The sequence below is a fragment of the Balaenoptera borealis genome (genome assembly GCF_965194805.1).
Source record: "Balaenoptera borealis genome assembly, chromosome: 4".
NCBI classification, from domain to species: domain Eukaryota; kingdom Metazoa; phylum Chordata; class Mammalia; order Artiodactyla; family Balaenopteridae; genus Balaenoptera; species Balaenoptera borealis.
Genome location: NC_138861.1, coordinates 123,954,555 through 123,980,201, shown reverse-complemented (window position 1 = coordinate 123,980,201; position 25,647 = coordinate 123,954,555). Strand labels below are relative to the sequence as shown.

The 25,647-nt window shown below is 36.0% G+C and overlaps 1 protein-coding gene across 17 annotated transcripts in view; it reads left to right on the top strand.

The window, feature by feature from the left end:
* CAMK2D (calcium/calmodulin dependent protein kinase II delta) overlaps nucleotides 1–25,647 on the top strand; it is a 285,667-nt gene that overhangs the window by 165,731 nt on the left and 94,289 nt on the right. The gene's annotated exons all lie outside the window — the stretch shown is intronic.

Below are 25,647 nucleotides of genomic sequence, written 5' to 3'. Positions count from 1 at the left end.
AGAATGTGAATGTATAAATCCAGACAATTTAAAAATTATAATAAATTAACAAAATAGAGAGGTTAGAGAGGGGAATTAGAAGAGAACATGAGGATGCTAATACCCTCATCCCTCACTGAAAGCAGGGAGATGGTTAATGCCATCTAAACTAAAACATGCAGTTAGAAATTATTCTAGTCTCAATTTATTTCAGGGTTCTCTTTTTTAAAAATTGAATGATCTTTTAAGAAATGTACCTGCTAACAGTTGTTAAGAGTTATTTTGATTACTTCTTCTTCTGTTCATTTCAAATTTAATTAAACAATATTCTGTAAATTAAGATTAATAAGCAGATGAGTCCCATTTTTTAAAATGTCTCTTTGGACTTCCCTGATGGCACAGTGGTTAAGAATCCGCCTGCCAATGCAGGGGACACAGATTCGAGCCCTGTTCCGTGAAGATCCCACATGCCATGGAGCAACTAAGCCTGTGTGCCACAACTACTGAGCCTGTGTGCCACAACTACTGAAGCCTGTGTGCCTAGAGCCCGTGCTCCACAATAAGAGAAGCCACCACAATGAGAAGCCCACGCACCACAACGAAGAGAAGCCCCCACTCGCCACAACTAGAGAAAGCCCGTGCACAGCAACGAAGACCCAACACAACCAAAATAAATAAATAAATAAATAAATAAATAAATAAATAAATAAATAAATAAATAAATAAATAAAAAACTTTATTAAAATAAAAGGAGCAGGGAAAGGCTTTTTTTTAAAAAAAATGTCTCTTTATGTTTCAATCATCAGTTTATCCTCCTCCGTGCACACACACGCACACGCCCACACACACACGCAGTTTCTAGTTTGTGGGTTTGGAATAATTTTTTTCTCCTTTTTGCTTTTATTTTGTACTTTTCTGCATTGTTTTAGTTCTTTGTACTGAGCATATCTAGCTTTTCTGAAAATAATGGAGTGATTATTTTTTTCTTTTTAAAATAAAGACAGGTGAAGGTAGATTAGAAGCAAATGTGTCAATATGTTAACATGTTAACAGGATTAAACATTGGGAAGCTGTGAATGTAGCTTTTTATTCTATTTTGTATTTTCTTGAAAAGTCGAAAGTTAAAATATTAAAAGAACTTCGTAGTTGACATCTAGGTATCTTCTTACTTTAGCTAGAAGATACTTATTGGAGAACTGCAAGGCTTCTCTTCAAAAAAAAGTCATACAGTTTACATTTCTAAATTCCCATTTATTAGGAAGTCAGTAAGCAAGAAAGGTATTTAATGTGACTAAAATTTTTGTCAAAAAACCTACACACCGGGACTTCCCTGGTGGTCCAGTGGTAAAGAATCTGCCTTCCAATGCAGGGGACGCAGATTTGATCCCTGGTTAGAGAGCTAAGATCCCACATGCCGCGGGACAACTAAGCCTGCGTGTGGCAAACTACTACAGAGCCCATGCGCTCTGGAGCCCACGCGACACAGCTAGAGAAAGAAGGCCCGCACGCCACAACTAGAGAGAAGCCCTCACGCTGCAATGAAGAGCCTGCGCACCGCAACGAAAGATCCCACATGCCGCAACTAAGACCTGACATAGCCAAAAATTTTTAAAATAATAAAATAATTTTTTTAAATTTTATTCAAAATACATTTCTTTTTTTTTTAAATTAATTTATTTTTGGCTGCGTTGGGTCTTCGTTGCTGTGCGTGGGCTTTGTTTTTAGTTGCGGTGAGCGAGGGCTACTCTTCATTGCGGTGCGTGGGCCTCTCATTGCGGTGGCCTCTCTTGTCTTGCAGCAACGGCTCTAGGTGCACGGGCTCTAGAGCGCAGGCTCAGTAGATGTGGCGCACGGGCCTAGCTGCTCTGCAGCATGTGGAATCTTCCCAGACCAGGGCTCGAACCCGTGTCCCCTGCATTGGCAGGCGGATTCCTAATCACTGCGCCACTAGGGAAACCCCTAAAATAAATATTTTTTAAAAAAACATATACACTAAAACTCATGCACTTTTTTCCATGAGAATCTCAGACTTTCCATCAGAACATATTGACTTTCATATATTTTAACAGGTTTTATAATGTAATATCCAAATCCTCTGATAATTAGAAGTTGGAAATTTGAGGGGAGAAGTACAGACCAAAGAGTAATAGGGAGCTCATAAAGTGATTGCAGGAACAAGAAGAAAAAGAGCTGACTGCCTGACTGAGCAAGGAAATAAGCAAATTTTAAATGAGGGGAAAAAACAAAGAAACAAGAGCCAGAACATCATCATGGTTTGAGAGGACTTAGCATGGGAGCAAATTCTTCTGCTCACCTCTGTAGTTCTTAAGCACCACATACTGTACAGAACACAGAACTCTATAATCCTAATTATGATCCTGAGTCATTAAAAGATTATATTTTGTATATTTAAATTAAGAATTCAGAGATATTTAAAGTATATTTTGATATAGCCATAAAAATAGTTACAGTTTTGGAACTTAAAGGAGTAATTTTTTTGTTATTTGGAAAAATAACTTAAGAAAATATCCCCATTCCTAAAGATGTTGGGAAAATGAGGCGTTTCTCTAATTTTTGTTTTACATTTTGTTTCATGAAAACAGCGCAATTAGCATACAGACACATAGCATTAGTCTGTCTATTTTCTTTCTGTCTAAGGAGTGGATGGTAATCTTCAAATAAACAATTACCCTTCTTTTTAAGTTCCTTAAGACAGCAAATGCATAAAATATACCCCTTTACTTTGTAGTTTTAGCAGCTTACATTCCCCATAAGGGAAAAATGATTACATTTATTACCCGAGTTTTGTGAGGCTATAAATATTACTGTAGAAAGCCTAATTGGCTGTTAAAACTTGAAGAAGTGAGTGTGCAGATGCTCTGTTTATTTTTTTCTTCAAATTCTTCCACCTATTTATCACAGCCTATGGTATTGACAAAGGAGGACATATCCTGTAGAACTGGGCTTATAAGAACCTTTATGGAGTTCTCAAATCTAGTGGTGGTGAGTGACAGCATCTTTCTGTTGCCTCTTGGGTTATTGTTTTCATTTACAATGTTCTCTAGCCATTTTTGAATACATATTTAACATTTAACAGAATTTGAGAGTTGGCAATAGTGTTTTTCCATTGATGTCAACAGAGGGAAACATTTCCTCAATGATATTTGTCTAGTGACACACGTTTGTCAAAACCTTACTAAGTTCCAAAGCATATTTTCCTTCACAAATTCCTTATAATTTGTGAAGAGCACTTAATGATTGCATGGTATTGAAAGTGAGAAAGAAGTGTCTCAGCTTATAAACCAAGACTCAAACTTGGAAATCAGCTTTGACAAATATGCAGTGAAGAATCAGGACCTTTGGGTTCTAACAGAGATCTATTAGTGATTGGAAATATTACCCCAGTATTCTGTACTAGAAGAGATTATCTCAACAGTCCTTTCTGGGCTCTAAAACCTTATAATTTATTCAGATGCTGTTCACGGAATCTAATATAGTCATACTGCATTTTAGAATATATAGAGAATATATTTGTAGAAGGGAGAGACAAATTTAAAGATAAGAGGCCATCTAGTAGTCTGTGTGAGACACAGTGAAGCTCTAACTGTGGGACGGCGGGTAGAGAGGAGGAGATCAAGTCCAGAGGTATTTTGGTGCTAGAGTTTGGTAGAACGTAGTAAACCACTGGGTGCTATGGTAAGAAAGAAAGTGGAATTTAGCTTCACTGTGATGGGGGCTATGTAAATAGTAATTCCATTGTAATATGAGGACATAGATTAAAATGAATAAATTTATGCACAGCATGAAATGCCCTTGAGACATTGGCTGGAGCTAGTCAAAAGATGAGAGATTAATGGTGGGAGAGAAAGTGAGGGTAGATGGAGGTTTTGATGGAAGACTCATTTAAAGGCTAATTAGAAGGAGCCAATGAAGAAGGGCATATTGAAGGCCCAGGAAAAAGAGGCGAGAATCAGGAGATACTGATTCAGAAGGAAAAAGCAAGAATAAACTAATATCATATTTGAAGCTCTGATTTTGGAAGGAGGGAGACTTCTTTGCCTGGGGTAGGACGGAAGAGTAAGTTTGGATTTACATCAGTTCAGAGGTGGGAGTTAGAAAATGTATACAGATAGGTCTATAAAGTCTCTCTATTATCTGGAAGCTTCTGACTGCTTAATTGTACAGTGTCTCAAGGTTATACTTGGAATCACTGTCTGTCACACGGCTGAGCCAAGGTCTTCACTATCTCCCTGCCTCTCCACCAGCAGGTTCCCACAAGCCTGGTGTGTTTTATTGTGATATCCAGGGTAGGCCAAGTGGGCCTGAGTTCAATTGAGGAAATGGTTAGTAACCCCTTCAAGCCCTCATATACTGTGTTTTTCCTAAAAGAAGAGAATTGAAGTCAGTATGAAAATACTCAGGCAAATTAGAAACTTAATTGTAGTTTCTGAATAAGTTAGTGTTCAAAAGATCACCTCAAACTATCCAATTCCCTGTAATAAAATCAATTTCATTAGTGTGTGTGTGTACGTGTGTTTTCATGAAAATTTTATCCCAATCTACCAGGTTGAAATTGCTACCAATAAATATTTTGCATATCCTTTTCTCTGTATGAGTTATGGCCACTTTTGCCGTGTTTTTTGAATCTTTTAAATGGTCTTAGAGAGATTTCAATGTAAAAAAATAAGAGTCGAAGGTCAGTCAGTCCTTGTCAGCTAATGACGTATTTCCAGGCACTTTTCCCTTTACCTGACAACATTCAGAGTAAAACAGTTCATATGTAAATGTACTATATTTAAACAGTTCAGTATCCGGTTTATAAAGTAAGCCATACTGTGGAGAGGAAGAAGGAACCATGTCTTAAAGGATACTGTAGCCAAAGATTTTTTTTTTTTTAAGTAACAGATATTGAGACTGTTCCTTTTATTTTTTTATTTAAGGACTGTTGTTATGTCCTCCTGATTTTTACCCGTCTTGAAGTATTGATAAAATAATCTTGCTGCAATTAGGGACAAGATGTCCCACCACTTAAAGAAGATCGATGGGGGTTTTGCAGTTTTTTGAGAGTATATTTTTTTAGTTAATTGAATTTATTGTGTCCAGATGGGTTTTCCCACTTCTTTAGTGCAGGCTGTGTTCTGTTAATAACACTGATGAAACTAACATCTCACATAGAAAAAGTATAATACAGATAGATAGCTAGACTGACAGATATACCTAAATATGTATGTCTACATACATATTACAAGACAGCTATAGATAGATTTTACGAAAAGAAATCAGAAACCTATCCACAAATAATAATTAAAATATTAAAATAATGTAACTTGGTTTTTTTTCACTTGTCATTTCTGCTTTTGTGAATATCATTGGGAAAAATAATCATTTAATTTGGATTAATATCATGTAGTTTCAGGACTTTATTTAACTTATTACGAACGTTTACAGATTGAGTTTTCTAATTCTCTGTCAATTTAGATGATAAACTATTAGCAATTTTGAACTCTCTACTTAAAAGAAAAAAATAAATTTAATGAAAGTATTTTAATGCAAATCACAGACTACTAATGAACTTAGTTTTCCTATTATTACAAGCCTTTTTAAAGATGGCACTCTTTATGTTGCTATTCAGAGGCTAGATCTCAGAACAATTAGTTTTCTTTGTTCATGTATACTAAAGTGCAAATGTATATTTTTCTTTTTATTTCTATAAGGATCTTAATCTGAAATCTTTTCAGTTGTCTGACTGGCACTTTCTTCAAGGCAACTTTGAAGCAACCTGACCTACATGTTTCTATAAATATGCCTTTTTTTTTTTTGAAGATCTTAGGGGACTAAGACAGGTTGCAGAGAATAAAGACCTGCTGTATGTACAGGGTCACTGGACCTGTAGCCCCTTTGAAACCGGGAAGCTTTCCCAGTGAGAAGGAGGAACACAGGAGAGAGAGTATCGAAGTCAACCTAACCTTTGAAGACAAATCACCCATAGCTCAGTCTGAGGAGTCTTCTTTACATGTCCTTTTTTTAAAACCAAATTTCGTCCTGAAATATGAGCAAAGCTGTGTAGGAATCTTGTTTATAGCAGAACTTTGATTGATAATTACTTTTTGATTTGTCTTTTTCAGACAGTGAAATTTTATTTTTGACATTGGCTCAAGCTTTCAAGATAAATGTCCATTACTATCCTATAATGTCTCTGCCTATGTGTTTATTTTATTTATTTATTTTTAATTTGTTTTTATTTATTTATTTATTTATTTATTGGCTGTGTTGGGTCTTTGTTGCTGTGCACGGGCTTTCTCTAGTTGCGGCGAGCGGGGGCTACTCTTCGTTGTGGTGCACGGGCTTCTCATTGTCATGGCTTCTCTTGTTGCGGAGCATGGGCTCTAGGCATGCGGGCTTCAGTAGTTGTGGCATGTGGGCTCAGTAGTTGTGGCTTGCAGGCTCTAGAGTGCAGACTCAGTAGTTGTGGCGCACAGACTTTGTTGCTCCACAGCATGTGGGATCTTCCTGGGCCAGGGGTCGAACCCCTGTCCCCTGCATTGGCAGGCAGATTTTTAACCACTGTGCCACCAGGAAAGCCCGTATGTGTTCACTTTAGAGTTCGCAGTTGTTTCATTTTTATTGTTTTCTATGTTTTTCTAGTGTCAAATATAATTTATAGTTGATGTAAAATAAATATTAGATATAATATAGCGCAAGATAAAAACCCATACCTAGGAATGTGGTGATAACTAAATATGGTAAAAAAAAACTAAGTAAATTCAGTATGTTACTGTTGTAGGATGCAGTAAGCTTTGGTTAAGAGCTTGGTACGTAAATTCAGATCCACTTATGTGTCCCAGGTCAGCTATGTGATTTTCTGCAACTTATCTGCACCAAGCCTCATGCTCTCATCTCTAAAACAGATGGAATATTATTTTCTTCTTAAGTGTGTTTGAACAAATTAAATAAGACAGTGTTCACAAAGTGTCCAGCAAAGCAAGTGCTTAATAAAGTTTACCTGTTTCTTTAAATGTCAGCTATTATGGCAAATACCCTCAGGGCATAAAGTCACATTTGGTAGTTGGCCACCTTAATATTTCCAGCTCAGTTTTTCAGCTATGGGAGTGGAAGTATGTATATCTCCCATTAAGGACACAAGAGATGGGCCAAAGACAAAGGAAGCAGGGCTAGGCTAGTCTTTCAAAAGACCAAGTCTCAGTTATATTCGTTCTTTTGAACCATTCAAGACATCTTGTCTCTCGGCAGCTGATGGGTCTTACAAAAACAAAAGAACATAATGAGAAAGAGGATCTGGACACAGATATGTAGCGTTGGATACAAAAACAATTGTAGCGATGGTGGGACCTAGGAAAGATGAAATTCTGATGCTGTGAAGTATGTGTTTATAATTACCAAGTTTGGATATCCATTTACGATTTTCCTTACTGATCGATCTCTGGGGATACAAGCATTTGCATTTTATAATTCTTTTATTGTAGTAATCTGACCAAAAACTTGTGAAAGTTTGAAACCTTGAGATTATAATAAATTTGCCTATTATAAATATATAGCCTATTTGTATGACCTTGGATGTATCATATTCTCTGTACCATAGTGTCTCTGGCTAAATAAAGCAAGTGGAATAAATTGTGTATCAGGTAAAAGCTCTAAAAATGTATGGTTCTTTGTATTTTTATTTAGAATAAGATATGATATTCTTTTGAAATCTTTCCTTCACATAAATTTATTCTATTCAGCTTATAAATAAACTTTTTATTGTAATTCCCTATTCAGGCATCAAGAATAGAAGCAAGATGTAGTCATGGCTGACAGCAAAACTCCATGCTTTTATAACATTATAATAATAATAAAAATAGATAACATTGTTGAGTTCTTAATATATGCTAAGGATTTTGCTGTGTATATTAATAAACGTTATCATATGTAAACCCAAAATAACTATTAGTCTATAAATGATAGATAAAGAGGTTAAATAACTTCCCTAAGAACAGTAAATGGTAGAGCAAAAATTCAACCAAAGTCTGACTTGGACCCTGTGAATGACAAACGTTTTTCTGAATGCTACTCAGGGTATCTAAGTCTTATGATTGTATTATTTCTAGACTGTAATCATCTCTATATTTTCTGCTCATTTCTTCCTTATACTTATTTGTGCCACTCTAAGCATGAATGCCTTTTTCCTAGTTGCTAGAGGGCATTGCTTCTTATAAAATATCTCAAAATAGATTTGATTTTTTGTTTTTCACATTGGAATAATTAATTATGTAAAATCTTTTCATTAAAAAAAGAGTAATAACATTATCCTAAAATTAATTTGATTACAGTGAATAAAACATCATAGCCTTATTTTTATAATATCTGAATGCCTCGTAGAAATATAAATGGATAGAAACTTATGGATCTCTTAGTAGTATACCTTTAAATTTGCAGTAGGGGTACTTCATCCGATGACATGGTTTGATATACACCTTGTTCTGTCAGCAAGTTATTTCAGCTCTTTTGAAATTGTGGAGAATTGAGAGCTAGGCTTCAAATAGTAAAGTTATGGAAACTAGAAATAGAGACATATATGCATGCGTAAGGAATTTTCTGATATTTAGAACTGCATTCTTAAATAATTAGATTATACTAACTATAAAGAAAAAACAAGAATGAACTTGGTTCATTAATACTATTTATAATATTTACAATTTAGGAGAATCTATTTGTACATATCTATTATTGCTACAAATGATTTTTCTAAACTTTGACAGCATAAAAGCCAATTTAATATTTTCCATAGAGATATTATCTTAGCATTGAATTGCATGAATTCGCCCTTTGGGTGAGGGTCTTGTGCTATAATGGTTTGAATTAAACATTAGCCAGTTCTCCCAAATTATTGTGTGAGGTATTTAGAAGTGAATTGCTAAAAATTCTGGTAATTGTAATATTCTGTTGTTTTATAGTCTATATCCAAAGGAAACATTTTGATGCATATTTAATCTTTATAGACATATACAAATTTTAATGGCCTTTTCAGCCATTTTCCTACATCATAACAAAATCATTAGAGAATATCTGGATATCTACATGTAAAATAATGAAGGGTAAGGTATACCCTTACCTTACACTGCATACAAAAATTAATTCAGAATGGATCAAAGACCTAAATTTAAGAGCTAATAAAACTATAAAACTCTTAGAAGAAAACATAGGATAAAATCTTAATGACATTGGATTTAGTAACGATTTCCTGGGAGATATACAAATGGTCAATAAGCACATGAAAAAGATGCTTGGCATTACTAATTCTTAGGGGAAATACAAATCAAAACTCCATGAGACACCACTAGAATGACTATTACAAAAACAGCAAACAGAAGAGAGAAAATAACAAGTGTTATCAGGGATGTGAGAATTAGGAACCCTTCTGCATTGCTGATGGGAATGTAAGGTGGTGCAGTCACTTTGGAAAACAATTTGGTAGTTCTTCAAAAGTTAAGTATAGAATTGCCATGTGAGCCAGCAATGTAACTTCTCAGTGTTTACCCAAAAGAATTGAAAACAGGGACTCAGATACTATTATATCAAGGTTTATAGCAGCATTATTTGCCAAAAAGTGGAAACAACCCAGGTGTCCATCATCAAATAAACGGATGAATAAAATGTGCTGTATACTTACAATGGAATATTATTCCACCTTAAATGAAATTTTGATACATGCTACAACATGGATGAACCTTGAAAATGTTAAGTGAAGTAAGTCAGACACGAAAGGAAAAATATTGTATAGTTCCATGTATACGAAGTACCTAAAATAGGCAAATTCATAGGGACAGACATAGAGTGGAGGTTGCCAGGGGCTGAGGGAGAGAAGGGAATGGGAGGTTTTGTTTAATGGTTACAGAGTTCTGTTTGGGATGATAAAAAAGTTTTTGAAATGGATAGTGGTGATGGTCACATGCTGTGAATGTGCTTCATGCCACTAGATTGTACCCTTGAAAATGCTTAAAAGAATAGCTTGTATTTATGCATATTTTACAACAATAAAAAAATAACTTTACCATAAAAAATCATTTGAGACATCTATCCACAATATATGGATATGTTCTATTTATAAATCTTGTACTTTAAGTATCAAGTTATTGTTAATCGCTTCTACTTCTAAATTTATAAACTTGATACCCAGTACAATGATGCCTAGTTATGTGGTTGCTGTATAGTAACCAAAATGGTCTCACTGTATTGAAGTAATAATCATTACAACTAATGTTCATTGGGTACCTACTGTGTACCCGATACTGTTTATGTTCTTCAACTCTTTTAACTCCTTAATGCTTACATCAATACTATTAGGTACTATTTTTTGCCATTTTATAGATGAGGGCACTGAAGCTCAAAGAGGTTAAGTGACTCTCCTAGGTTACACAGTAATAGCTAAGTAGCAGACCCACAATTCTCGCACAAGCTAGCTTCTAAGCTTGTCATTTTAACCAATTTCAATTACATTCAGTACTTGCTATAATGTTCATTCTTTGGCTCTGATTTGCCTTTTCTGGTTGACCAATCTTAATGCCAGTGAATCTGATGATTTATTAATTAATTCAGTTAGCAGACATTTATTTCATGCTTGCTATATGCATATACTCTTCCAAGCCCTGGAAATACAGTGATGGGAAAGACAGAACTTATATTGTAGTAGTCGGGGGAGGAGGAGATAGATAATAAGTAAATAAACTAGTAAAGCCAGCAAGATCATTTCAGATCATTTTTAACGCTGTGAAGAAAACAGGAGGATACATGATGAATGACTAGGGGCTGATGGCTGAGTTAAAGGGGATGATGAGGGAAGGGCCACTGTGAGGTGTCAGGAGCAGAAGCCCAAATATTGAAAAGACCTGGAAGTAGAGGTTCCACCCACAGTGAACAACAGGTACAGATCTAAGAGTAACTTCATTGAGGAGCCAAAGGAAGGTCAGTGTGGCTTAAAACATCACAAGGACTTGGGGACAGGGATGTATAAGATAAGTATGGGCCAGAGCTCAAAAAGCCTTGAGGGCCAAGAAAGGGAATTAGGGTGTTATACCCTGTGCTGTGAGAAACCATTGGAGAGTTTAAAGCTGGGACGTTAAGGATCTGTTTTATTTTACAAAACTCTCTCTTGCAGTAGTGTGGCAAAGCAATTATAGGAGGCCAGAATGGAAGCAGGGGAAATGGATACTGCAGGAGTTCAAGGAAAAAAAAAAAAAAAAAGATAGCGATTTGGGCAAGGTTGGGGGCAGGTGAGAAGTAGAGAAACTTCAGTGTCTTCTTGAGGAGGTAAATTGGACTTTTTGGAATGAACTGTATATATATATCGCAAATATATAAAGAGTGTTGGCCATTCAGAGCTTTAGGAAAAGATAGGGGTTTAAAAGAAAGGGATTCCTGCTCCCTGTACTGCACCAGAATTACAGAGCTGATTTCACACTCATAAGATGACATCTTTAACTCATTTTTCCTGGGGAGAGGCTTTCCTTCTCTCCCTCCTTCCCTCTTCTGACTGAATCTCTCTTTTCTTAGTCAGAACTGAAGATTATATTGAAAGGAAAATATGACAACTTCACAGAAAAACTAATAGAGATTAAAACATTTTACAATGAGGAAAGTTTATAGAAACTCTGTTTGGTATTTCAGAATATCAAATAACCCAACAAAATCTTCCAGAGGTTCATCTGGGAACATTACTAGCCTCTGTTAAATTTTTCTATTCTGCAGGAAGTCAAACTCTTGAGTTCAGAAAAACTCCTTCTCTATTCTTTCTTCAACATTCCCAGAAGTGATTTAGACCTCAAATTAAAGTGAATCTGTCATCTGTGGGGCAAAGCTCATGACCAATGGCATTTGTCTTGCATACACATATTCATTTGTTCACCTATTGTATAACTTCTATGTGAAAGGTATTCTTCCAAGCACTTGGCAACCAAAAAAAAAAAAAAGGAATATTGCATGAACCCTTCTTAATTTGCTATATTGAATAAATTTATAGGAACATGACCCTATCTAATCACCAACCCCATACCCTGTTGATTCTGTTTCACAAACCAGCACACTGTGGCTCTAGGTAAAAACATTTCTAATCATTGGCTTATCTGCAACTAGTGACCTAGTGGCAAGATATTTGTGGTCTGATTGGGGATTAACCACATCCTGTGGTTACATGTTATTTTTTTTGAAGACTCTAATTGCCTTAACTGCTCTCATTTGATGTTTCCAATGACTTATTTGTAGTAGTAGCTAAACATTTATGTTTCAGAAATTTGAATTGATATCGTTTTATATATCACATGGGTATTTGCTTATACTTGATGATGTCCTACTATATTGTATATTTTCTAGTTTTTTTAAGGTTAGGGATCATCGTATCCTTCACCTAATATAGGCTCTCATACATAGACACTTGGTAAATACCTGTTAAAAAAATATAGGTGCAAATGACTGGAAGGATAGGAGTTTTATATCCCCCATTAAAGGAAAATTTTAATAATAAAAATTGTCCATAATTTCACTTCTCTGTTTTAACTGATTTCATATTTGCATCTGCTCTTTCCCAGTAATGTTTATTAAGCTACTTCTTTTTCAAGTAATGTTTTTGAGCTACTAATATGTCTCAGGCATTGTGTTAGGCTCTTGTGTTAGGCACAGGAGATACCAAAAAAAAAAAAAAAACGAATAACACATGGTCCTTGCCATTACCAATCTTGAAATATAGTTAGGGATTTAGGTGTAGAGCAGACGGTCTCAGTGTCATGCGTAATTTAAATCAAACAAGCACAGTGTGTTGTAAGTGGGTTTTAGAGAAGTCTTCCTGAAAAAGCCTTGGGCTTCTTTCTTGAAGAAAGTGTAAGCTTAAGGAAAACGAAATCTAGGCCATCTAGGCATTATCAGCAGGGAATCATATTAAAAACTCACGGAGACATAATGCAAGTAGCCAAAGTCCAAGACAATTTGTGTGGAATAAAAAGAGCTCTGCCAGTAAGAGCCACATCATAAGGTCTGTGTATGTTATAGTAAGGTCTTGAAACTATATGCTAGAGGCCAATGAGTCTTAGCTTTTGGGGAGAAGGTCAGCGATGCCTTGACATTGCACTTGAAGCACATATGTGCAAAATGAGCCTAGTAAGAAGCCCATAGGGAGTGGGCAGCCATGGAAAAGCTTTTAGCCAGGAAGTCACATGGTAAGATTTGCTTTTTAGACAGATCATGCTGGTTGCAATGTGGCAAGAGGTAAAATTGGAAGGAGGGTGAACAGTCACGAAACCGATGTATTTGTCCAGTTGAGATATTACGTGGCCATGGCAACAATAGAAAGGATGACAAAAAAGTAGAGGGAATCAAGAAATACTTAAAAGGCAAAACTAACGGAGCTTCTTAACTGATGGAGAAAAGAGGGTAAAGTTAGTCAACGATGATTAACCAGGTTTTTGGCTTGGTTAACTTCGTTGTACTATTAAAGGAGATTTGAGATATGGGAGGAGAAGCAGGTCTTGGGATAAAGACAAATAAAGTTAATTGAGTTTAAGGTGCTTGTGGGACATCCAAGTTCCATATTCATTGGCATGCATATACAGTTTAAATCATAGGAAGTATCATTTTCACAAGGGATTACCTTATTGCATGTCAAAGCTTAAGGAGGTGACTGAGAAAAAAAATGAATGAGAATGAGACAGGAGAAAAAAAATGAATGAGCATGAGACAGGAGGAAATTCCTAGGAACAGATTCTCATGGAAACAGGAGAATATGGAACTAATGGTCTGCAGTGTCAAAAGTAGTGGAGAGACCCAGTATAAGATGAACAGTGACATAAATGAGATTTGAGAATGTTGATGAGTGTTCTGGTGATCATCCCCTCAGTGTGGAATGGATGAGGAGATCACTGAGATCAAGAAGGGGCTTGGACGGGCAGGACAGGAATAAAGATGCAGACGTAGAGAATGGACTTGAGGACACGGGGAGGGGGAAGGGTAAGCTGGGACGAAGTGAGAGAGTGGCATGGACATATATACACTACCAAATATAAAATAGATAGCTAGTGGGAAGCAACCACATAGCACAGGGAGATCAGCTCGGTGCTTTGTGACCACCTGGAGGGGTGGGATAGGGAGGGTGGGAGGGAGGGAGATGCAAGAGGGAAGAGATATGGGAACATATGTATATGTATAATTAATTCACTTTGTTATAAAGCAGAAACTAACACACCATTGTAAAGCAATTATACTCCAATAAAGATGTTAAAAAAAAAAGAAATTCTGATGTATGTATTTAGTTACTTATACTTTAAGTTTATGTCAGCTACTCCTACCCTTGCCTGCATCTTTGACCTTGTCATCACTCAGAGCTGCTTCAAGGAACTAAAAGGGTAGAGTGTGGGAAGAGCTAAGTAGACAGTGAAGTCAATGAAGATAATAGATGGAAGACATGTGGGGGAGGGAGCTGGAGGTGACCATATGTAAGTGGTAAGGGTAACAGAGATGAGAGGGTGACAGACGGTAATATGGCAGGTGGCATAAACCTCAAAGGAGTTGGGTGTTCTACGAGTAAATGAGAGAAAACTCATGCGTATTTACATTTTTACAATGATATGCATATACTGAATTATTTTGTGTTCTAATACTTTCTCTTATACTATAAACACATTTTTTTTGTTCATACATCACCCTCATTACTATAATTTTAGTTTTAGTGTGATAATCATATTGTTGCATCATAATTATTAACCCATTCTTGCAAAGATAGACATTTATCTTGTTTCTGTGCTTTTGCTATTAGGGATAATGCTACATTGAATAGCTCCTCTTATATAACTTTGAATTTCTTAATTTAATTCAAATGCTTCTAAGTTTAGTGATTTTGCAGCTTTCAAATAGTGTGAAATGCAAATTCCTAATGGGAAAACTGAACAGTCACCCCAAATTCCTTTTGTAAATCTAATAGCACTATTTTAATCTAATAAATGATAATCTAAGTATAGTATACTTCAGGTCAAAGACTCAAGGATGATGGCAAGAGTAAAGAGCACAGAGAAAGAATCATGTCCAGAGGAAATAATTGGAATATTTCAAATACAAAGAATCAGGGGGAAAAAAAGATATTTTTCTTAAAAAGATGGTGATAATTTATACATGTGTGAAAGTCTTCCCATTTGATCTTCATCTATTTCAATTTGGGTACCAGGCAGTAAAGCAGCTTTAGTATAAAGAATTGATATAGGAAACGTCTTATCAATGGAAAAGTAAATATTTAATAGATACAAATAGGAGTTTAAACAAAGCATGAGAATTGTCTATTTCATAGATTCACTGAGGAATTTTTAAATTCTAAGGCTAGTTTCCTTTTACACCATCACAATCTGTAATATTTTTCACTAAATTCTTCCCTCCCCCTTTTTTCAGCAACTGCTATTGTTAAAATTTGCTTAAGCAAAATACAAATCTTGATAGGGATATATGACCTTATGCTGAATTTGCTTGTTCTTACGTGTTCTTTATATAGAGTTGAGTATAGGTATATTCCGACTTGAATAATGTAGCTAAATAGACAAAATCCAAGTGATTAAAATAGAATTCTGCCACCACCTCTGCTCCCTCTGATCTTGAGAAGTGCCTCCTAGTGAATCATCTTTCCTTCTCCAACATTAGATAACTTCAGAATAGCACCATCCATCAATCTACCCATCTAGCAACCTGCCACCTTAGAGTTGGAGATATGACAAGACATTGAAACATCCTACGGTTTCCTTTCTAGGGTCCCACAAAATGGTTCAGTATGTCTGCAACACCCTCTTCCCTGTGGAGCTGACGGCAGGAGAGGGCAGGATATATAAGAGGAAGGAGAAGTGAGGCTTCTGTCAGAGACAGAAAGAATGCTCTCAGTGAAGGAAACCCACACATTAGACTTGAAACACCCAGGTCCAGAGCGTCTGAGCGTGCTTTACATTTGGCATCGCGCTAAAGCTGATTAGCATTATACTGACAGCATTTGTATTCCAGGGATGAATTGCTATCAATAATAATTCCTACAAATACTGTGTTTAATATGTATATAAAGATATATTTCATCTTTAAATCCGCATCTAAAGATCATGTTGTCTTACTGTTGAATAGTGATGAAACAAACTGTGAATCAGGAGTTTGTAGTTCTGCAGTAATTAATTAAATTAAATTAAGCCTTATATTCCTGAGAACCTAATTGTTTATTTTTTTTAAATTCCATTAAACCAAATGATTAAACCAATAAATTAAGCACTTAACACAGTGGCTTGCACATAATAAGCAACCAATAAATAGTTTTGATTCAGTGCACAATTAATTATTAAGTTTAAGCACATTTCCTCTCACTGAGCTGTTGTGATAAAAAATGGAGGCAAGCTAAGGTTGTATAGGTTCTTGTAGGTGGCTATTAAGTACAAATTTGTTACTCTTTTTGTATTTTAACTTGAATAAGAAACATTAGAACATGCACTTAGAGTTCAGGTGAGAAAATTAGATAATTTAGGTAATTTGACAGATGATAAGCTGTTTTACATACCTCTTGGAAGCTAGTTTAAATAATGCACCAATACACAAATAGACTATTCATTTTCTAAAACAGTAATTGAATGATCTAGGCCTAGTCTGTCTTTCTATTCTAGATAAGCAGTATGCTAAGAAAGTGAGTATAAATGAGATTTCAAATAAGTACTTAACACAATAATTTGCCTATAGCATGCTGATATAAGATTCTTAGCTGTTTCTTAGTGGAGCTCTGGCAGAACCTCTAATTTGCAAAGGAGGCAAAGAAGGCTTTCTTACCTTTTATTTAAAAGAAATATAGCTTCATTTCCTGAGAAAAATATTCCATAATTCAGAAATATGCCTATTCAGCTAATTAATCTGAATTCCTATAGCTTTACTGTGATTCTCATTGTTTGTTTTGAAATTCGTTGAACATTGTATAGCCAATAAAAAGTTAGATAAAATTACAAAAGCAAATGGAACTATGTTTTTTCACACTTATGAAGTAAGTGGGTGTGTGTGCAAGTGTGTGCATACACGTGTGCAATAAATCATTCAGTAATATTCCAGTAATATTTGTAAAAATACAAAGTAAAGAATAAGAAATCTGTTGTCCGGTAATAAGTGTAGTATATTGGCAATAGAGTGAGTACTCAAGCTGAAACATGAAGAATTTGTGAGGATGAGTGCTAAACCTAGCAACAAGTTACTTATTTGCTATTGACTAAATCAAAACATTGGGAATAAAACCAGGACTAATTTTTGGTATATTTTAAAAAATGAGATTACTGCCCTAGATACCCCTTCCAGAAGCATTATTTCTGTAACCCTGTGTGAAAATTAATCCAGCATTATCTTTAAAAAAAAAAAACAAAAACAAAAACTAGATTGATTCTAGTTTGATGAGTCTTTATTCAGATATTTGGGAAAATGTTGTGATACTAGAAATTAACTTACTACCAGTTTCCAGTATGAAAGCATGATCTCTAGAGCATACCAAAAAGAATGTTTGTGGCATTTGGGAGAATATAGCTTCTGTTAAGTCCCTTTAGTAATAGGTATATCCTGGGTATTTATTGTGAACAATGGAAGGAAACAATATTGGGACCAAATAAGAAGAGATTGAGATTCCTATTTCCAATCCTTTTGATCCCTTTCTCTCTCCATCTTTCTCCAACTAAACTCCCATTTCTGCCTGGGCATTCCTGTCCCACGTTTCTTCCTGGCCAACTCTTTCTCATTTATGTAAATTCTTTCTCCAACAGCACATCAGTCTTCAAGGTTTCTCTGACTCCCAGAAAGAATTTATAATTCTCTCCTCTCTTTTATCCTCTGTGAATTGATTACTCCCTCCTCTCTTTTTGCTTATCCTGTGTACAGAGTGTAACTTTTTGAGTTCATAAAGCAGTTGTCTAAAGCCCTCTGTGAAAATGGAGAAAGTAGCAGGAATTTCTCATAAACTGCAATAGGTGACATGCTATGAGAGGATCCCCCAGCCTTACTGACATTGGGCATCCATTGGTATAATGCTCCAGGGTGGATGGTACTTACTGCTTATTTATCAGTGAGCTCTTACGTTGTCCACATTCATGTTAATTTTTCTTCCTTTTATCATACCAAAAAGTTGAGTATTGGGTGGAACTTTTTTACTTACAGGTGCACATACTTCCTATGTAAATGAGAAGATTTTCTAGTTACTAGGATTTACCAGGTCTTAAGGATTTAAAAACAGACCTATGCTTTAAAGCATGTTCCACAGAAAGATACCTTTAGATTTAATTTTCTGCTTTTTCCAATAGACCAAATGCTTGATGATAGAACTTACAACTTGATTCTTTATATCCCTATCTGTTAGTACGGGCAAGCCTCGTACATATTAGGGATATAGTTCGGTAATATTTGTAGAATTAGTATGTAAAAAATACTGATGTATAAGTGACAAGCTTAACTCCTCATGGTTATTTGTATTATCAGGAAGAAAATGTGAGAACAAATGTGTCTCTAATTGGAGAACTTAGTGGGGAAATTCCTGTTATTCCCTGAATTCACAAAACAACAAGCACCATTTAAAAAAAAAATTTACTTTATTTATTTATTTTCTTTCTTTTTTTTGGCTGCAACAGGTCTCAGTTGAGGCATGTGGGATCTTTTTTTTTTTGTTGCGGCACGCCAGCTCTTTGTTGCAGCGCGAGGACTCCAGGGCACGTGGGCTCTGTAGTTTGCAGCATGGGAGCTCAGTAGTTGTGGTGCCTGGGCTTAGTTGCCCCGTGGCATGTGGGATCTTATTTCCCCGGCCAGGGATCGAACCCGTGTCCCCTGCATTGGAAGGCGGGTTCTTTACCACTGGGCCACCAGGGAAGTCCCAACAAGCACCATTTAATAGCTTGCAGCCACATAAGCTTGAGTACTTCCTTTGTAAACATCTACACACCCACAGGGATCCCCAAGAACAATATGTCCTCTGCAGCAGAGAGTCTGTTGGGCTCCTGAAGAGTCAAAACTCATACCTGTCATCTTGGAAAACCCCAATGTTTCAGAGTATTGTCTTATAGGGATGTATCATTGAATCACTAGGTTCACTCATCTGTCACCTCTATTCCAGTATTCTTTCTGGAATAATGTTGGTCAGAAATATGTTAGAATCTTAGTTTGGGAGTATAAATTCACCCATCATTTACAGTGGCTTTGCTGCTTTCATAAGATGATCCAAACATTTTGTGACTAAATTCAGACTCATTCTTCTGGTGCTTAAAGCCAACTTTTAGATGAATTACTGAGATACGCAATCTGTTTCAGCCCAATTAACTTATGAAACAAAACTTAGCTACAGTGATATTTTTAGTCAAAGGCAGTTGCCCTGGCATTAACAATGAAAACAGCAATTCACAGGAAAAGTCAGCAGAACATCAGCAGGAGTCCTAGAGTGGTTCAGTATATGTAAAAAAATTAATGATATGTAGTTTATAAGGTGATGATGATCACTTAGTAACATTGATCAGAGGGCTAATGGCAGATATTTTTTAAAAAGTGATTATTTTCCTCTGATTATCCAGGCATGATAAATAACAAAATATGAGCAAAAATTGTGGTAATACAAGAGATTTTTTAAATGACAATGATTTCAATATGAAGGTAAATTTAGAATAGTCACGTCCACATTGCATTGCTTGAAACTTAGTCTCATAAATGACTAAGAGATAGCACAAGTATCAAGATTTTAGTTTATCTTTTATATAGTAGAACTTCTGATAGATTTACTGAATTTCAATTGTGCAGTTAATAGATTTCTTCACAGGACTCAAATTGTTTCCAATGAGGTGGACTTTTCCACTCTTTTAAAAACATATTTTATAATAGTCTCTTGTGATTCTTTAGAATATCTGTAGTATATGTAAATCTATAAATGGTGAGTGCTTTTTTCCTGTTTTTGGCTTTTATTTTTTTATGCACATTAGAGTATGGGGTATCAGGTATCTTGTTGAGATGTATGATATATGTTAGAAATTTTTCTTTCACTTCTTAAAATGAGAATCTGTTTTTTTATAAGTGAGATGTTATATGTATATATGATATATGCAAAACAAATACAATATATACAATTTATAGGAAATTACTAACAATATTGAGGTCATCAAATAAAGATCAGTGACTTCACTATTTTTTAAAAACTTGCTATAAATATATAAATTAACTTCTTTTTAAAATGTGAAAAGATATGCTGTTAACTTGGGTAGATGAAGCAGAAAATTAGATAGTAATTATAAGAATGGAATTTTTCTCTGTATGATTTAATTACATTGCAAATTACCTGAGCGTTGAGAGAGATTTCTCCTTTGGTGTCACATCTTCAGCTGAAGATTATTGTTGCCAAACTGTGGGTCCAGGTTGTAACCAACTCTCTTCAGCCAGATCCCTCACCTCCAAGAGTGTCTTGCACATTTGGGTGTGGGCCCAGCTTCAGCTCCAGGGACTGGAATTCTAAGGGACAGAAGCCCATGCTTGGCAGGGGAGCCTGATGCCTCAACAGGGCATACACCACAGTCTACCTGGATGGATTATCAGTTTTCTCATTTTTTTTCTTTTTATATAGGCGTAGGCACTGTGTTGTCTGTTGTGTGTCTTCTTCTGGAGAGCCGAGCGTATTATTTTATCAACTCATCCATCCTTAGAAAATATGTGCATGTGCCACGCTGGATTTTTGGTGAGCTAAGAGTAGGACTGGTGCAAAGCTGTGTGATTGCAAGTCATCAATGGCCAAGGAGATAATGTGCCCCTTAGCAGGCTAACCCCAAGTCAAAAGAAGGTATGTTCTGTGATAAGACATGAGAGAGGCAAACAGTTCTGCTGATCTCCAAACACAGCTGGCATAGCCTTAAATTTCAATTTTAAGATTTCCATTAGGACTTATAAAGAATTTTATAAATGGCTCACACCTCACAGACACTACAGAAAGAGCATTTACTTTCAAATTTGATATGCCCAGGATGAGAACACTTTGTCTGCCTTACTGAGTGTCCTTGGGTATTCCAAAGGGGTTCTGGGGTCATGGTAGTCATATCTTGGTGAGTTGGGGATAATGTGAGCTGAATTACTCATGGAACTTGGTCAGATATGGACAGAGCCACTGTTAGCCTATTGGTGTTTCTGTGCCATTAGGAAAAGCTCCTGGTATGGGCACTTTGCTTAGAGAGTGGAATAAGGCTGGATTACAGCCCTCCCTTGCCTCCTTGGCTTGTGCCTTTGTATACAGCACAAATTGCACAACCCTTATCTGGTGGCTTTGAATACGGAGAAATGCTGTCTTTTCTCTTTGCATTTTATGAATAGACAAAATACAGCACGGAAAAAAATTTTTGCCTGACCTGACCTCACACAATTGGCTAATAACAAACCAGTTGATATTATGTTGAATCTACTTCATTACCAATTTGACCATGCTGCCTAGAAGTGAAAAGTAACAGTGGAACAAATTGTTTTAACAACTGGATGATGTAGAACTGTTTATTAACGTTCAAGTTTATGGTATGGATAATTTCCTAAATCCCCGTGGGACCCACAGAGGAATAGGAAGTAGCAATACTTATTTAGTCTGCATTAGATTATACTCTTTTTCATTGCCATCATCATTATTATCATCATCAAATATTGTTTTGATTAAAAAAATTTTTATTGTAAAATATACATAACATAAAAATTGCTTAACCATTTTTAAGTGTCCAGTTAAGTGGCATTAAGCACATTCACATTATTGGGCAACCATCATCACCTTCCATCTGTAGAACTCTTTTCATCTTGTAGAACTGAAACTCTACATCCACTAAACAATAACTCCCCATTCTTCCCTCTCTTCAGTCCCTGGCAACCACCATTCTACTTTCTGTCTCTGATTTTGACTACTCTAAGTACCCCATGTAAGTGAAATCATACTGGCTTATTTCACTTAGCATAATGTCCTCAGGGTTCATCCATGTTGTAGCATATGTCAGAATTTACTTCCTTTTTAGGACTGAGCAATATTTCATTGTCTGCATATACCATATTTTGCTTATCCACTGATCAGCCAATGAACACTTGAGTTGCATCCGTGATTTAACTATTGTGAATGATGCTGCTATGAACATGGGAGTGCAGATATCTTTTCAAGAAACTGCTTTTAATTCTTTGGGGTATATACCCAGAAGTAGAATTGCTGGATCATATGCTAATTCTGTTTAAAAAAAAATTTTTGGAATTGTCATACTGTTTTCCACAGCAGCTGTACCATTTTACATTTCCACCAATAGTGCACAAGTGTTCCAGTTTCTCTACGTCCTCACCAACACTTGTTATTTTCTGGTTTTTCTTATAGTAACCATCTGAATGCGTGTGAGTTGGTATCTCACTATGATTTTAATTTGCATCAAACTTTTTTTTTTTAATGCATAGAATCGTGGTCTATTCCTTGCCTTCAGGAAGCATTCATTTTGAAATGTACATCTTTGCAAAACATTGCCTGAGCATGTAAGCAATCTTAGATTAAGGCATCTTGTTAAACCACACACACACACACACACACACACACACACACACACACACACACAAACACACATACATACAAATATAATAAGCTTAATGACCGACTTGCTCACTTGAGGAGGTCTGTGATGTTAACAGAACAAAAATAACCTATCTCATTTCTGCATTTGTTTTATTCCATGTGCCCTTAATTGTGGTTAGCAACACTGTTTTCATTCATGCTTTTCCTTGGTCGTCGAAGAGGAAAAACAACTTTAAGAATATGAACTTCTGATAGTGGTTCAAATTTTTCATCTACATTTGCGAAAGATGGAATGAGGAGGGGATTAAAAAGCAGAGTTGGCATGAGTTTTAGAATTGACGGAGGATACAGAAATCCAGAATGATATTGAAGGGAAAGATTGATTACACAGAAAAGCAAGAGTAAAGTAAGTGCTCCTTTGAAGGATTTCAGACCCTGCCACCCCACTCCACTCCCCCACTCTGCTTAATACTACAGGTTGGACAGTGCCCATGAATACCCTGTCCTGCTTCAATATCCCACACTGAGCCTCCCCCAGTGTGCTGCCTTTCCTCCTGGCCTGACTCAGGTTTTGAATGGAACAGTTCCAATGGCCTGTCTCAGTTTTATTATCTCTACTGTAATTCCTAGTATGACTCAACAAATCTATCTACATCAGAATCAATAAGAAACTCTTTGGACCTTCTATTAAAGCACCTCTCAGCCTTTTTTGATTTCCATCATACAATTTGGCGTCCATTCAGAAAACCATTTCTGGTCAACCTCAGATAATCTACTACTTCAGAGGTGTTATCAAATACTGGGTATTCAGCTAGAAAATAACCAACATAATAAGTTGATCTTAGCTAAAAAAAGATACTAACAATGGCATTAACAATGAACCAGAATTGTGTTTTGAATCCGTCCATCCCAAGTTTGCATCAGCCGCCTCCATGCCCACCATTGCCACTTTATCAGAACTGGCTGACAAATCTCATTCTGCTCATGTCGTGGTTGCACCGCTTGACTCAACTTAAAACTCATCATTCACCAAGAACTTTGAACGTTTTTGAACATATGAGAGGGGCATAATGTCAAACAGAAGTTGAACATATAGATATTCTTGATCTCTGTACTCAATTATAGTAAAAAAAAAAAAAAAAAGTATATGGGTTCAGTCCTTCAAAAAATGGAATATAAACATAGCAAGTTGTCTCCCTAGAATCATAAACCACCATGTTTTGTTTTTGAATTTTATTTTTTTTTTATACAGCAGGTTCTTATTAGTCATCCATTTTATACACATCGGTGTATATATGTCAATCCCAATCGCCCAATTCATCCCCCGCCCCCTGCAACTTTCCCCCCTTGGTGTCCATACGTTTGTTCTCTACATCTGTGTCTCTATTTCTGCCCTGCAAACCAGTTCATCTGTACCATTTTTCTAGGTTCCACATATATGCGTTAATATACAATATTTGTTTTTCTCTTTCTGACTTACTTCATTCTGTATGACACTGTCTAGATCCATCCACATCTCTACAAATGACCCAATTTCGTTCCTTTTTATGGCTGAGTAATATTCCATTGTGTATATGTACCACATCTTCTTTATCGATTCGTCTGTTGATGGGCATTTAGGTTGCTTCCATGACCTGGCTATTGTAAATAGTGCTGCAGTGAACATTGGGGTGCACGTGTCTTTTTGAATTATGGTTTTCTCTGGTATATGCCCAGTAGTGGGATTGCTGGGTCATATGGTAATTCTATTTTTAGTTTTTTAAGGAAGCTCCATACTGTTCTCCATAGTGGCTGTATCAATTTACATTCCCACCAACAGTGCAAGAGGGTTCCCTTTTCTCCACACCCTCTCCAGCATTTGTTGTTTGTAGATTTTCTGATGATGCCCATTCTAACGGGTGTGATGTGATATCATAGTTTTGATTTGCATTTCTCTAATAATTAGTGATGTTGAGCAGCTTTTCATGTGCTTCTTGGCCATCTGTATGTCTTCTTTGGAGAAATGTCTATCTAGGTCTTTTGCCCATTTTTTTGATTGGGTTGTTTGTTTTTTTAATATTGAGCTGCATGAGCTGTTTATATATTTTGGAGATTACTCCTTTGTCTGTTGATTCATTTGCAAATATTTTCTCCCATTCTGAGGGGTGTCTTTTCATTTTGTTTGTAGTTTCCTTTGCTTTGCAAAAGCTTTTAAGTTTCATTAGGTCCCATTTGTTTATTTTTGTTTTTATTTCCATTTCTCTAGGTGGTGGGTCAAAAAGGACCTTGCTTTGATTTATGTCATACAGTGTTCTGCCTATGTTTTCCTCTAAGAGTTTGATAGTGTCTGGCCTTACATTTAGGTCTTTAATCCATTTTGAGTTTATGTTTGTGTATGGTGTTAGGGAGTGTTCTAATTTCATTCTTTTACATGTAGCTGTCCAGTTTTCCCAGCACCACTTATTGAAGAGACTGTCTTTTCTCCATTGTATATCCTTGCCTCCTTTGTCATAGATTAGTTGACCATAGGTGCATGGGTTTATCTCTGGGCTTTCTATCTTGTTCCATTAATCTGTATTTCTGTTTTTGTGCCAGTACCATATTGTCTTGATTAATGTAGCTTTGTAGTATAGTCTGAAGTCAGGGAGTCTGATTCCTCTAGCTCCGTTTTTTTCCCTGAAGACTGCTTTGGCTATTTGGGGACTTTTGTGTCTCCATATAAATTTTAAGATTTTTTGTTCTAGTTCTGTAAAAAATGCCTTTGGTAATTCGATAGGAATTGCATTCAATCTGTAGATTGCTTTGGGTAGTATAGTCATTTTCACAATATTGATTCTTCCAATCCAAGAACATGGTATATCTCTCCATCTGTTGGTATAATCTTTAATTTCTTTCATCACTGTCTTATAGTTTTCCACATACAAGTCTTTTGTCTCCCTAGGTAGGTTTATTCCTAGGTGCTTTATTCTTTTTGTTGCAGTGGTAAATGGGAGTGTTTCCTTAATTTCTTTTTCAGATTTTTCATCGTTAGTGTATAGGAATGCAAGAGATTTCTGTGCATTAATTTTGTGTCCTGCAACTTTACCAAATTCATTGATTAGCTCTAGTAGTTTTCTGGTGGCATTTTTAGG